This window comes from Heptranchias perlo, unplaced genomic scaffold (genome assembly GCF_035084215.1).
Source record: "Heptranchias perlo isolate sHepPer1 unplaced genomic scaffold, sHepPer1.hap1 HAP1_SCAFFOLD_73, whole genome shotgun sequence".
NCBI classification, from domain to species: Eukaryota; Metazoa; Chordata; class Chondrichthyes; order Hexanchiformes; family Hexanchidae; genus Heptranchias; species Heptranchias perlo.
In genome coordinates this window covers 146,000-161,393 of record NW_027139761.1, presented here as the reverse complement: position 1 = coordinate 161,393, position 15,394 = coordinate 146,000, and the positions used below count along the sequence as shown (strand labels likewise).

Genomic DNA, 15,394 nt, shown 5'->3' with positions numbered 1-15,394 from the left:
CTCAAAGAGGAGAGCGGGAAGTTAAATGGCATCAGAGAGTGTATTAAGATCTGAGAGAGGGGAAGGACTGCCGAGTATGGGAGAGTGTAAGGCGGCTCAGGGCGCATCTGTGTAAGGGGCAATCAATAGGTATCAGAGCAGGTGAATGGCGCTGACAAGGTTCAAAGTGAATCATGGACTCTCTGAGGGTATCGGAGAAGGTAAGAGACAGAGCGTATCAGCGATGATAAGGAGCACAGGGAGAATCAAATAGGGTAAGGGGGGATCAGGAGGTATCAGAGAGGCGAATTGTTCCAGCGTTGGCATCTCCTAAATATTGCATTTTCTGACCTTCAACATTTTTAATAACAACAAAAAGTGAATCCAATTGAACCGATAACCTGTCCGTGTCCCATGTGGAGGGAACGAGAAGGTAGAATCGATAGGGAGTGGATATTTGGCAACGCTCACGGTTTCCTTTCACACAGCTCAGGGTTGTGCCTGTTTCGAATCTGGAGACAAGAGGTTGCAGTTTAAAAATTTTATCACCGAGTGTGAAAAGTGGAACACAAATCGCCCAACGTGGGGCTCGAACCCACGACCCTGAGATTAAGAGTCTCATGCTCTACCGACTGAGCTAGCCGGGCCGACTGCTGAAATTCTTCCCATCTTATCATTGCAGAGAGACAGCTGTTGGCTTTGCTGCAGGAGTTCAGTTCGTTCCACAATCTCAGGGTATCGACTTCTGAACACCCGTTTTTTCATTCTGGAGTTTGTCAGATGTCTTTTACCATTCGTCCAGCTCCGCGCTGAGCAGTATCGGAACATCGGAACAAGAGAAGGCCATTCAGCCCCTCGAACCTGCTGCCCCATTCAATTGGATCATGAGTTGATCTGCAATTCATCTCTGTTTCTCCGTCTTGGACTCATATTCCTTGGTACCCGAATCGAAAAACGATCTGTCAATATCAGACTTCAAATTATGAATTGAACCACAATCCACATCCTTTGGGATGTGAGAGTTCCAGCTTTCGGCCGTATTTTGTTTGCTAAAGTGATTCCTGATTTCTTGCATGATTAGTCCAGCTCCAATTTCATTTTGGATTCGGCCAACAGAGAAAGAGAAAAAGGCCGTCTTCACCGGAGATTGATCCTTTAGCGATCTCTCACAAATCAACTGAAACCAGTCGGAATGTGAATACCATTTCACTTTTCCAAAATAAAGGGAGTGACATTCATTGTGGAAACAGTCTGATGTCGCTCACTGCAGAAATATCCATGTCAGTGTGAAGGAGCTCGCTTGCAACCTTCGAACCTTCTCTGTCAAGAAGTATTCCGACTTCGTTCAAGCCAACCTCGTTTTTTTGGATATTTTTCATATGCCTGTTATCCAACCGCAGAATAAATGGTGGAAAACCAGACGCACTCAGCTGGCAATGCTTGCGGTACATTTTCTGGCAGACAAGACACACATTCGAACCCAAGAATTTGCGAGACAATGAATGTTAAGGTAAAAGGTTGCCTTCGTGTCCTCTAACGACCAACTTTTCAGTTCGCAGCGAAACGCGCTAACCAATTGCGCCAGAGAAACAGAACTTGCAAATGTTCAAGGACTAATTCATCGAGCTGACGCTTCAGGTTGCCGCACTCAATGTAACAGCTTTCTTCCAATCAGTTTACTTTTCCAAAATAAAATGTGTGCAGCTTGCACGAGTCAAAATCTGTGCTGTATTATTTCTAAAAATTAAACTCACCTTGCCATTAAACACCTGTATGTTGAAAGACTCAGTCCGCTCGTGGAAGAGAGGATTGATTTTTGTGCTGTGATTCGCCATTCTCTGTTCCAGTAATATTCAGGTTTGCGGAAAATGAGATGAGATGAAATGAGCAGGACAAACCAGCAGGTCTGTGACACTACACGGTGTCTACAAAGTTGTCTCTTGCACTTGCAGTGAAGTGGACGACAATTTTCACTCTTAAACCAGTAATTATTATGTTAAGAAAAAATGTGGCCGTGAAAGACTCGATTTCAGCGCGGTGACATGGGCCAGAGTAAAGTTCAGTTAATGCGATTGCCGAGTGGCGAGAGGGTGGATTTGGAACTCCTGTGCGGCTGCGCTGCACGTTGTCCAGATCTGTTTGGAGCGATATTCCCTTCAATTCATCACTTACAGGGACAGTTTGATTCTAAGTTTCTTTTTCCCGGTGCTTGGTGAGATTTCAGAAATAAACGCGACCCGTGCTTAACCCAAACTCGTCACTAACACATTGACCGATACAAGGCGGCCACACTCTGCACTTCAGTGAGATGAAAGCCGACAGCGATTTCTCGTCGATTCCAATGGCGAAAAAAAGTCATTCAATTAAAGTGCAGGTCATTGAGGTGCCTTCAAATTCCTGATTGTTTACACAGAACTTCTTCCCAAAGCGTTTGAGATACACGTGGGGCGATTTGGGGACTTCTTCTCCCTCTTTGCAAAAGTTTCATCCGCAGCACAAGATCAAAAGTCGAGGGCAAAATGAAACGATTTGCTGAAATTTGAGAACCAGAGAACCAGAATTTAGAGCAAGGTTCTGTTTATTGAGAAAAAGCAGATGAAACATTCATTCCGGAACGATACAGAATCCTATCAGCTCTAAAGGCAACGGTTACCCCGTGTTTTGAACACGCAGCCTTCTGGTGACGCTGGAAGTCACGCAGATGGTAGCAGGAAATTGAAAAGTGGGAATTGATAGATTAAGTTTGTGGACAAAACTGTGGCAAATAGAGTTCAATGTGGGGGAGACCGAGGTCATACACTTTAAATCTAAGAAAGATAAATCAGAGTATTTTCTAAATGGTGAGAAACTCGGTGCTGTGGAGGAGCAGAGAGATTTCGGGGTCGCTGCAGGCACAAAAATTAATTAAACAGCCTAATTTACCGTTGGTACGGCCGGTTAACTCGTTTGCAAAGAGTATACTGTAACATAATGATCACGGACTCGATTCTTGTAATTTACTTTATTTATTTCGCGTTTTTGTAACTTTTGAAATCGAAGCTTTAAAAAGAAAATCCACAGAAAAATTCACGGGGACCGTTTTTTGAATTCCATCCGTTGTTACTTTGCCCCTGGACAGGATAAACACGTCTTTCCTTTTATTTGTCTTTCTCCAATTTGCAGATAAACGTTTAACTCGCGGCCTGTTCCCATTAATGATCATCAGCAGCAACAGACAGACAGAGCGGGTCTGACCGCCCCGAGATGTGGAAAATGCATCAGTTTGGGACAAATCAAATAGTCACCTGGCACCGAGAGGGACAAAACCAAGAGAAAAAGGCAGAAGGTAACAGTGAAATAACAGCCAAATACAAACGATATAAATAATTCCCATCCTTGATGTCTCTCTATTCAATCCCCAATCCTTCAGTGGCGGGAATTAAATTTCACTGCAAATCAATCCGAGAATCGAAGCAAGGAAGAAGAAAGTAAACAAACAAAAACTGCCGAAACTCGGGATTGAACCAAGGACCTTCAGATCTTCAGTCTAACGCTCTCCCAACTGAGCTATTTCGGCTCTGTACCCAACGATTACTTTGTATTATTGTCGTGGAAGAAAATATAACCCCAGGAGGAATTGCCCCTCCTGTTCATTCCACAATTCATATATAAACATCGTACTCGTAGAGATGCTCCCACAATTCATATATAAACATCGTTGTCATACGTAAACTACCAAAGTTTATAAATCAACAGCGCACTCATACATCCACACCCAGTTTGTGGGAGGAAGATCGGTACCGACCGCCGATAGAGCTCTCAGAGGCGGAAGCAGCAGCGACCGATCAAACTCTTGATCTCATCCTTAACACAGACCGGCAGATCCACCTGTGAAGTTACACCGCACTTTGACACTTTGATAGCAGGGACGGTAATTGCTTCTGAGAAGGCCTCAGGGCGTCTAATCGCTTCTTAGTGGCGATCCATTGTGGCAAGGGCATCTCAGAGAGGGCAAGGTACTATCAGAGGGCATCAGAGAGTGTAAGGGGGCTCAAAGAGGAGAGCGGGAAGTCAGATGGCATCAGAGAGTGTATTAAGATCTGAGAGAGGGGAAGGACTGCCGAGTATGGGAGAGTGTAAGGCGGCTCAGGGCGCATCTGTGTAAGGGGCAATCAATAGGTATCAGAGCAGGTGAATGGCGCTGACAAGGTTCAAAGTGAATCATGGACTCTCTGAGGGTATCGGAGAAGGTAAGAGACAGAGCGTATCAGCGATGATAAGGAGCACAGGGAGAATCAAATAGGGTAAGGGGGGATCAGGAGGTATCAGAGAGGCGAATTGTTCCAGCGTTGGCATCTCCTAAATATTGCATTTTCTGACCTTCAACATTTTTAATAACAACAAAAAGTGAATCCAATTGAACCGATAACCTGTCCGTGTCCCATGTGGAGGGAACGAGAAGGTAGAATCGATAGGGAGTGGATATTTGGCAACGCTCACGGTTTCCTTTCACACAGCTCAGGGTTGTGCCTGTTTCGAATTTGGAGACAAGAGGTTGCACTTTAAAAATTTTATCACCGAGTGTGAAAAGTAGAAGAAAATCGCCAAACGTGGGGCTCGAACCCACGACCCTGAGATTAAGAGTCACATGCTCTATCGACTGAGCTAGCCGGGCCGACTGCTGAAATTCTTCCCATCTTATCATTGAAGAGAGACAACTGTTGGCTTTGCTGCAGGAATTCAGTTCGTTCCACAATCTCAGGGTATCGACTTCTGAACACCCGTTTTTTCATTCTGGGGTTAGTCTGATGTCTTTTACCATTCGTCCAGCTCCGCGCTGAGCAGTATCGGAACATCGGGACAAGAGAAGGCCATTCAGCACCTCGAACCTGCTGCCCCATTCAATTGGATCATGAGTTGATCTGCAATTCATCTCTGTTTCTCCGTCTTGGACTCATATTCCTTGGTCCCCGAATCGAAAAACGATCTGTCAATATCTGACTTCAAATTATGAATTGAACCACAATCCACATCCTTTGGGATGAGAGAGTTCCAGCTTTCGGCCGTATTTTGTTTGCTTAAGTGATTCCTGATTTCTTGCATGATTAGTCCAGCTCCAATTTCATTTTGGATTCGGCCAACAGAGAGAGAGATAAAGGCCGTCTTCACCGGAGATTGATCCTTTAGCGATCTCTCACAAATCAACTGAAACCAGTCGGAATGTGAATACCATTTCACTTTTCCAAAATAAAGGAAGTGACATTCATTGTGGAAACAGTCTGATGTCGCTCACTGCAGAAATATCCATGTCAGTGTGAAGGAGCTCGCTTGCAACCTTCGAACCTTCTCTGTCAAGAAGTATTCCGACTTCGTTCAAGCCAACCTCGTTTTTTTGGATATTTTTCATATGCCTGTTATCCAACCGCAGAATAAATGGTGGAAAATCAGACGCACTCAGCTGGCAATGCTTGCGGTACATTTTCTGGCAGACAAGACACACATTCGAACCCAAGAATTTGCGAGACAATGAATGTTAAGGTAAAAGGTTGCCTTCGTGTCCTCTAACGAACAACTTTTCAGTTCGCAGCGAAACGCGCTAACCAATTGCGCCACAGAAACAGAACTTGCAAATGTTCAAGGACGAATTCATCGAGCTGACGCTTCAGGTTGCCGCACTCAATGCAACAGCTTTCTTCCAATCAGTTTACTTTTCCAAAATAAAATGTGTGCAGCTTGCACGAGTCAAAATCTGTGCGGTATTATTTCTGAAAATTAAACTCACCTTGCCATTAAACACCTGTATGTTGAAAGACTCAGTCCGCTCGTGGAAGAGAGGATTGATTTTTGAGCTGTGATTCGCCATTCTCTGTTCCAGTAATATTCAGGTTTGCGGAAAATGAGATGAGATGAAATGAGCAGGACAAACCAGCATGTCTGTGACACTACACGGTGTCTACAAAGTTGTCTCTTGCACTTACAGTGAAGTGGACGACAATTTTCACTCTTAAACCAGTAATTATTATGTTAAGAAAAAATGTGGCGGTGAAAGACTCGATTTCAGCGCGGTGACACGGGCCAGAGTAAAGTTCAATTCATGCGATTGCCGAGTGGCGAGAGGGTGGATTTGTAACTCCTGTGCGGCTGCGCTGCACATTGTCCAGATCTGTTTGGAGCGATATTCCCTTCAATTCATCACTTACAGGGACAGTTTGATTCTAAGTTTCTTTTTCCCGGTGCTTGGTGAGATTTCAGAAATAAACGCGACCCTTGCTTAACCCAAACTCGTCACTAACACATTGACCGATACAAGGCGGCCACACTCTGCACTTCAGTGAGATGAAAGCCGACAGCGATTTCTCGTCGATTCCAATGGCGAAAAAAAGTCATTCAATTAAAGTGCAGGTCATTGAGGTGCTTGAAATTCCTGATTGTTTACACAGAACTTCTTCCCAAAGCGTTTGAGATACACGTGGGGCGATTTGGGGACTTCTTCTCCGTCTTTGCAAAAGTTTCAGACGCAGCACAAGATCAAAAGTCGAGGGCAAAATGAAACGATTTGCTGAAATTTGAGAACCAGAAAACCAGAATTTAGAGCAAGGTTCTGTTTATTGAGAAAAGCAGATGAAACATTCATTCCGGAACGATACAGAATCCTATCAGCTCTAAAGGCAACGGTTACCCCGTGTTTTGAACATGCAGCCTTCTGGTGACGCAGGAAGAAACGCAGATGATCGCAGGAAATTGAAAAGTGGGAATTGATAGATTAAGTGTATGGACAAAATTGTGGCAAATAGTGTTCAATGTGGGGAAGACCGAGGTCATACACTTTAAATCTAAGAAAGATAAATCAGAGTATTTTCTAAATGGTGAGAAACTCGGTGCTGTGGAGGAGCAGAGAAATTTAGGGGTCCAAGTACAGAAATCGCTGCAGGTACAAAAATTAATTAAACAGCCTAATGTGCCGTTGGTACGGCCGGTTAACTCGTTTGCAAAGAGTATACTGTAACATAATGATCACGGACTCGATTCTTGTAATTTACTTTATTTATTTCGCGTTTTTGTAACTTTTGAAATCGAAGCTTTAAAAAGAAAATCAACAGAATAATTCACGGGGACCGTTTTTGAATTACATCCGTTGTAACTTTGCCCCTGGGCAGGATAAACACGTCTTTCTTTTGATTTGTCTTTCTCCAATTTGCAGATAAACGTTTAACTCGCGGCCTGTTCCCATTAATGATCATCAGCAGCAACAGACAGACAGAGCGGGTCTGACCGGCCCGAGATGTGGAAAATGGAACAGTTTCGGACAAATCAAATAGTCACCTGGCACCGAGAGAGACAAAACCAAGAGAAAAAGGCAGAAGGTAACAGTGAAATAACAGCCAAGTACAAACGATATAAATAATTCCCATCCTTGATGTCTCTCTATTCAATCCCCAATCCTTCAGTGGCGGGAATTAAATTTCACTGCAAATAAATCCGAGAATCGAAGCAAGGAAGAAGAAAGTCAACAAACAAAAACTGCCGAAACTCGGGATTGAACCAAGGACCTTCAGATCTTCAGTCTAACGCTCTCCCAACTGAGCTATTTCGGCTCTATATCCAACGATTACTTTGTGTTATTGTCGTGGAAGAAAATATAACCCCAGGAGGAATTGCCCCTCCTGTTCATTCCACAATTCATATATAAACATCGTACTCGTAGAGATACACCCACAGTTCATATATCAACATCGTTGTCATACTTAAACTACCAAAGTTTATAAATCAACAGCGCACTCATACATCCACACCCAGTTTGTGGGAGGAAGATCGGTACCGACCGCCGATAGAGCTCTCAGAGGCGGAAGCAGCAGCGACCGATCAACCTCTTGATCTCATCCTTAACACAGACCGGTAGATCCACCTGTGAAGTTACACCGCACTTTCATAGCAGGGACGGTAATTGCTTCTGAGAAGGCCTCAGGGCGTCTAATCGCTTCTTAGTGGCGATCCATTGTGGCAAGGGCATCTCAGAGAGGGGAAGGTACTATCAGATGGCATCAGAGAGTGCAAGGGGGCTCAAAGAGGAGAGCGGGCAGTCAGATGGCATCAGAGAGTGTTTTAAGATCTGAGAGAGGGGAAGGACTGCCGAGTATGGGAGAGTGTAAGGCGGCTCAGGGCGCATCTGTGTCAGGGGCAATCAATAGGTATCAGAGCAGGTGAATGGCGCTGACAAGGTACAAAGTGGATCATGGACTCTCTGAGGGTATCGGAGAAGGTAAGAGACAGAGCGTATCAGCGATGATAAGGAGCGCAGGGAGAATCAAATAGGGTAAGGGGAGATCAGGAGGTCTCAGAGAGGCGAATTGTTCCAGAGTTGGCATCTCCTAAATATTACATTTTCAGACCATCAACATTTTTAATAACAGCAAAAAATGAATCCGATTGAACCGATAACATGTCAGTGTCCCATGTGGAGGGAACGAGGAGGTCGAATCCGGAGGGAGTGGATATTTGGCAACGCTCACGGTTTCCTTTCACGCAGCTCAGGGTTGTGTCTGGTTCGAATCTGGAGACAAGAGGTTGCACTTTGAAACTTTTATCACACAGTGTGAAAAGTAGAACACAAATCGCTCAACGTGGGGCTCGAACCCACGACCCTGACATTAAGAGTCTCATGCTCTCCCGACTGCGCTTGCCGTGCCGAGTGCTGAAATTCTTCGCATCCTATTATTGCAGAGAGACAGCTGTTGGCTTTGCTGCAGGAGTTCAGTTCGTTCCACAATCTCAGGGTATCTGCTTCTGAACACCCGTTTTTTCATTCTGGAGCTCGTGTGATGTCTTTTACCATTCGTCCAGCCCCGCGCTGAGCAGTATCGGAACATCGGGACAAGAGAAGGCCATTCAGCCCCTCGAACCTGCTGCCCCATTCAATTAGATCATGAGTTGATCTGCAATTCATCTCTGTTTCTCCGCCTTGGACTCATATTCCTTGGTACCCGAATCGAAAAACGATGTATCAATATCAGATTTCAAATTATGAATTGAGCCACAATCATCATCCTTTGGGATGAGAGAGTTCCAGATTTCGGCCGTATTTTGTTTGCAAAAGTGATTCCTGATTTCTTGCCTGATTAGTCCAGCTCCAATTTCATTTTGGATTCGGCCAACAAAGAGAGAGAAAAAGGCCGTCTTAACCGGAGATTGTCCTTTAACGATCTCTCACAAATCAACTGAAACCAGTCGGAATGTGAATACCATTTCACTTTTCCAAAATAAAGGGAGTGACATTCATTGTGGAAACAGTCTGATGTCGCTCACTGCAGAAATATCCATGTCAGTGTGATTCAGTCTGAAGGAGCTCGCCTGCAACCTTCGAACCTTCTCTGTCAAGAAGTATTCCGACTTCGTTCAAGCCAATCTCGGTTTTTTTGGATTTTTTCAGATGCCTTTTATCCAACTGCAGAATAAATGGTGGAAAATCAGACGCACTCAGCTGGCAATGTTTGCGGTACATTTTCTGCCAGACAAGACACACATTCGAACCCAAGAAATGCGAGACAATGAATGTTAAGGCAAAAGGTTGCTATCGCGTCCTCTCGTTGGTTCGAACCACCAACTTTTCAGTTGGCAGCCGAACGCGCAAACAAATTGCGCCACAGAAACAGAGCTTGTAAATGTTCAAGGACGAATTCATCGAGCTAAAGCTTCAGGTTGCCGCGCTCAATGCAACAGCTTTCTTCCAATCAGTTTACTTTTCCAAAATAGTGTGCAGCTTGCACGAGTGAAAATCTGTGCTGTATTATTTCTGAAAATTAATCTCACCTTGCCATTAAACACCTGTATGTTGAAAGACTCAGTCCGCTCGTGGAAGAGAGGATTGATTTTTGAGCTGTGATTCGCCATTCTCTGTTCCAGTAATATTCAGGTTTGCTGAAAATGAGGTAAGATGAAATGAGCAGGACAAACCAGCAGATCTGTGACACTACACGGTGTCTACAAAGTTGTCTCTTGCCCTTTCAGTTCAGCAGCCGACAATCTTCACTCTTGAACCAGTAATTATTATGTTAACAAAAAATGTGGCCGAGAAAGACTCGATTTCAGCGCGGTGACACGGGCCAGAGTAAAGTTCAGTTAATGCGATTGCCGAGTGGTGAGAGGTTGGATTTGTAACTCCTGTGCGGCTGCGCTGCGCATTGTCCAGATCTGCTTGGATTCTAAGTTTCTTTTCCCCGGTGCTTGGTGAGATTTCAGAAATAAACGCGACCCGTGCTTACCCCAAACTCGTCACTAACACGTTGACCGATACAAGGCGGCCACACTCTGCACTTCAGTGAGATGAAAGCCGACAGCGATCTCACGTCGATTCCAATGGCGAAAAAAACTCATTCAATGAAAGTGCAGGTCATTGAGGTGCCTTTAAATTCCTGATTGTTTCCACAGAACTTCTTCCCAAAGCGTTTGAGATACACGTGGGGCGATTTGAGGGCTTCTTCTCCCTCTTTGCAAAAGTTTCATCCGCAGCACAAGATCAAAGGTCGAGGGCAAAATGAAACGATTTTCTGTAATTTGAGAACCAGAGAACCAGAACACGCAGCCTTCTGGTGACGCAGGAAGTAATGCAGATGGTAGCAGGAAATTGAATAGTGGGAATTGATAGATTAATTGTGTGGACAAAACTGTGGGAAATAGAGTTCAATGTGGGGGAGACGGAGGTCAAACACTTTAAATCTAAGAAAGATAAATCAGAGTATTTTATAAATGGTGAGAAACTCGGTGCTGTGGAGGAGCAAAGAGATTTCGGGGTCCAAGTACAGAATTCGCTGCAGGTACAAAAATTAATTAAACAGCCGAATGTGCCGTTAGTAGGGCCGGTTAACTCATTTGCATCGAGTTTCCGGTGATGTCGTGATCATGGATTCGATTCTTGTAATTTACCTTAATTTATTTCATGTTTTTGCAACTTTTAAAATCGAAGCTTTGTAAAAATATCCACAGACAAATTCACGGGCCAGCTTTTTGAATCACATCCATTGTAACTTTACCTCTGGGCCGGAGAAACAAGTCTTTCTTTTTATTTGTTTTTCTGCGGTTTGCAGTTAAACGTTCAACTCGCGACCTGTTCCCATTAATGATCATCAGCAGCAACAGACAGACAGAGCGAGTCTGACCGCCCCGAGATGTGGAAAAGTGATCAGTTTCGGACAAATGCATCAAATCAAATAGTCACCTGGCACCGAGAGAGAAAAAAGCAAGAGAAAAAGGCAGAAGGTAACAGAGAATTAAAAATCAACTGCAGACGATATAAATATGTCCCATCCTTGATGCCTTTCTATTCCATCCCTAATCCTTCAGTGGCGGGTATCAAATTTCACTGTAAATAAATGTGAGAATCGAAGAAGAAACTCAATAACCAAAAACTGCCGAAACTCGGGATTGAAATAAGGACCTTGAGATCCATCAGTCTAACGCTCTCCCAACTGAGCTATTTCGGCCCCATGTATACGTTTCACTTTATGTCATTGTCTTAAAAAAAATAACCCCAGGAGGAATTACCCCTCCTGTTGATTCCGCAATTCAAATAAAAACATCGCATTCAGATATACATAACCACAGTTCATATATATACATCGCACTCATATATACACACACACAGTTCATATATAAACATCACACTCATGTATACACACCCACAGTTCATATATAAACATCGCACTCATATATACACACCCACAGTTCAAATACAAACATCGCACTCATATATACACACCCACAGTTCAAATACAAACATCGCACTCATATATACACACCCACAGTTCAAATACAAACATCGCACTCATATATAGACACCCACAGTTCATATGTAAACATCGCACTCATATTTCCACACCCACAGTTCAAATACAAACATCGCACTCATATATACACACCCACAGTTCAAATATAAACATCACACTCTTGTATAGACACCCACAGTTCAAATGTAAACATCGCACTCATGTATAGACACCCACAGTTCATATATAAACATCGCACTCATAGATACACTCCCACTGTTCAGAGATAAACACCGCACTCATCATAAACAAGAAACTCATATATACCCATCCACAGTTCATATGTGAACATCACACTCATATCTACACTCCCACACTTTATAAAACAACAGCGCACTCCTACTGCACACCCACTTAATATCTACCCAATGTCCTGTTTATATTTCTTACTAAAGTCTGAACACTGAAAGTTTAACTGTTTTCCAGATACTGTCCGCCCTGCTTTGTATTTTCAACGTTAAATTTGCTGAAGTCCGGCAAAGGGGGCGCGATATCGGTCCTGCCGGTGAATGCTGTTTCGACGAATCTGTCGGTGTCCAGGAGATCGGGGATTGGAAAGTTCTTGTGTCACAGGAAGTATCTAAAAGGCCGGTATACACATGAAGATCATCAGTGCGGTGCCTGTACCTCGTGCTGCAATGTTAGCGAGCCTGACATCAACTTAAAAGGCGGCTTGTTGCAAACACGGTTTCTTTTTGTACATAACTGAACCTAAAACATCCAAAATGCAATGTTTTCTTCGCTGCATCACAATAAACAATATCTGATTATAAAGTTTCGCTCATTGGTTCCTCAGTGTCAGAGGGAGAATTGTCTAAAACCCTTCATTTATTTCATTGTTCATTCAGAATCAGCCGACGGATTGACACAGAGAGATAAACACAGCGAGAGATACAGAGTATCGGTGAACACAGCGATAGATACAGAGTATCCCTAAACAGAGCGAGAGATACAGAGTATCGGTAAACACAGCGAGAGATACAGAGTATCGGTAAACACAGCGAGAGATACAGAGTATCGGTAAACACAGCGAGAGATTCAGAGTCTCGCTAAACACAGCGAGAGATACAGAGTATCGGTAAACAAAGCGGGAGATACAGAGTATCGGTAAAAAAAGAGAGAGATACAGAATATCGGGAAACACAACGAGAGATACAGAGTATCCCTGAACAGAGCGAGAGATACAGAGTATCGGTAAACACAGCGAGAGATACAGAGCATCCCTAAACAGAGCGAGAGATACAGAGTATCGGTAAACACAGCGAAATAGACAAGAGAAATGGAAAAATACAAACTGTCTCAAACGCTAACAGACAATGACAGGTCGTTGCTCGGTGTCAGTCAGAGGAGCTGGGACGTTTGCAGCTGAATTTGTCTCCTTGGCGAAGCTGGGCAAATTGCCTCTTTCGTAACAAGTGGTCATCGGTTCGATTCACAGTGGAGCCGTTTTATTCTCCCTGATATTTACCTCATTTGTGGATTAAACGACAAAATAACACAGGGCGGAATTTGTATTAATTCCGGAGCCAACAAGGAAAGGACTGCAGAACTGCAATGCGGAAGTGCTTGTTCTTTGTACAGACGGACCTCTCATTGAAGTAGCAAGCACTTTGAGCTTGACAAATTATTGAATTGTTGGAGCATAGAAGGAGGTCATTCGGCCCGTCGAGTCTGTACCGGCTCTTTGTAAGAGTATTCCAATTAGTCCCATTCCCATGCTCTTTTCCCGTAGCCCTGCAATATTTTCCCTTACACTATTTATCCAATTCCCTTTTGAAAGCCACGATTGAATTTGTTTGCAACACCCTTTCAGGCAGTGCATTCCAGATCAGAACTTCTCGCTGCTTATTCTTTTTTCCTCATGTCGCCTTTGGTTCTTTTGCCAATCACCTTAAATCTGTGTCCGCTGGTTCTTGAGCCTTCCGCCAATGGGAACACTTTCTCCATAGTTACTTTATCGAAAGCCGTCATGATTTTGAACACTTCTATCAAATCTCCTCTCAACCTTCTCTGTTCGAAGGAGAACAACCCCAGCTTCTCCAGTCTATTCGTGGAAATGAAGTCCCTCATCCCTGGAACCATTTCTGCACCTTCTTTTCTGCAGCTCTTCTGCACCGTCTCTAATTCCTTCAAATCCTTCCTAAACTGTGGTGCCCAGATGCTCCAGTTGTGGCCGAACCAGTGTTTTATAAAGGTTTAACATAACTTCCTTGTTTTTGTGCGCTACGCCTCTATTTATAAAGCCCAGGATCCAGTCTCCTTTTTAACTTCATTCTCAATCTGTCCTGCCACCTTCAAAGATTTGTGCCCAGATCCCACCAGGTCTCTGTTCCTGCACCCCCTTCAGTATTGTAACATTTCGTTTATTTTGCCTCTCCTCGTTCTTCCTTTCAAAATATATCAGTTCGCACTTCTCTGCATTAAATTTCATTTGCCACGTGTCCACCCATTCCACCAGCCTGTCTATGTCCTCTTGAAGTCTATTACTATCCTCATCACTGTTTACTACACTTCTAACTTTTGAGTTCCCTGCAATTTTTGAAATTGTGCCCTGTGCACCCAAGTCCAAGTCATCATTATATATCAAGAAATCAGTGGTCCTCGTACCGACCACTGGAGAACACCACTGTATATCTTCAAGAAACAACCGTTCAACACTACACTCTGTTTCCTGTCATTTAGCCAATTCGCATCCATGCTGCCACTGCCCCTACTTATTCCAATAGCTTCAATTTTGCTGACAAGCGTATTATATTACCTCAAGACTGGACTAATCCAATGGTCTCCTGGCTGGCCTCCCATCTTCCCCCTTACATCCAATACTCCGCTGACCGTAACCTAACCCCGTTCTCCTATCTCCCCTGTGATCACTGACCGACATTGATTCCCAGTACGGGAAAGTCTCGATTTTAAAATTCTCATCCTTGTTTTCCAATCCCTCCATGGCTTCGCCCCTCCCGATCTCTGTCACCTCCTACAGCCCTACAGTTCTCATCCTCGTTTTCAAATCCCTCCACATCTTCACCCCTCCCGATCTCTCTAACTTCCACCAGCCGTACATTTCTCCTCCTTGTTTTCAAATCCCTCCATGGCCTCGCCACTCCCTATCTCTGAAACCTCCTACAGCCCACCAATTCCAATCCTTGTTTTCAAATCCCTCCATGGCGTCCCCCTTCCTATCTCTGTAACTTCCACCAGCCGTACATTTCTCCTTCTTGTTTTCAAATGTTTCCATGGCCTCGCCCCTCCCTATCTCTATCACCTCCTCCAGCCCTACAACCCTCCGAGATCTCTGTGCTCCTCCAATTCTTGCTTCTTGTGCATCCCCGATTTTAATCGCTCCACCATTGACGGCCGTGCTTTCAGCTGCCTCGGCCCTAAGCTCTGGAATTCCTGCCCTGAATCTCTCCGCCTCTCTACCTCTCTCTCCTCATTTAAGATGCTCCTTAAAACCTCCATCTTTGACCAAGATTTTATTCACCTATCTTAAAACCTCCTTACGTGGCTCAGTGTGACATTTTGTTTGATTACGCTCCTGTGAGTTGCCTTGATAAGTTTTACTACGTTAAAGGCGCTATATAAATGCAAGTTGTTCTTCTTGTTGTGTGGCATTTTAT

At 44.0% G+C, this 15,394-nt stretch overlaps 5 non-coding genes across 5 annotated transcripts; all 5 read right to left on the bottom strand.

Moving 5' to 3' along the window:
- Positions 1-553: 553 nt before the first annotated feature.
- trnak-cuu (transfer RNA lysine (anticodon CUU)) lies at positions 554-626 on the bottom strand. Its single transcript has one exon. It is a non-coding gene; the product is annotated as a tRNA-Lys (tRNA).
- Positions 627-3,462: 2,836 nt separating this feature from the next.
- trnaf-gaa (transfer RNA phenylalanine (anticodon GAA)) lies at positions 3,463-3,535 on the bottom strand. Its single transcript has one exon. It is a non-coding gene; the product is annotated as a tRNA-Phe (tRNA).
- A 1,025-nt stretch (positions 3,536-4,560) lies between these two features.
- trnak-cuu (transfer RNA lysine (anticodon CUU)) lies at positions 4,561-4,633 on the bottom strand. Its single transcript has one exon. It is a non-coding gene; the product is annotated as a tRNA-Lys (tRNA).
- A 2,847-nt stretch (positions 4,634-7,480) lies between these two features.
- trnaf-gaa (transfer RNA phenylalanine (anticodon GAA)) lies at positions 7,481-7,553 on the bottom strand. Its single transcript has one exon. It is a non-coding gene; the product is annotated as a tRNA-Phe (tRNA).
- A 3,808-nt stretch (positions 7,554-11,361) lies between these two features.
- On the bottom strand, positions 11,362-11,435 carry trnai-gau (transfer RNA isoleucine (anticodon GAU)). Its single transcript has one exon. It is a non-coding gene; the product is annotated as a tRNA-Ile (tRNA).
- Between the last annotated feature and the right edge of the window lie 3,959 nt (positions 11,436-15,394).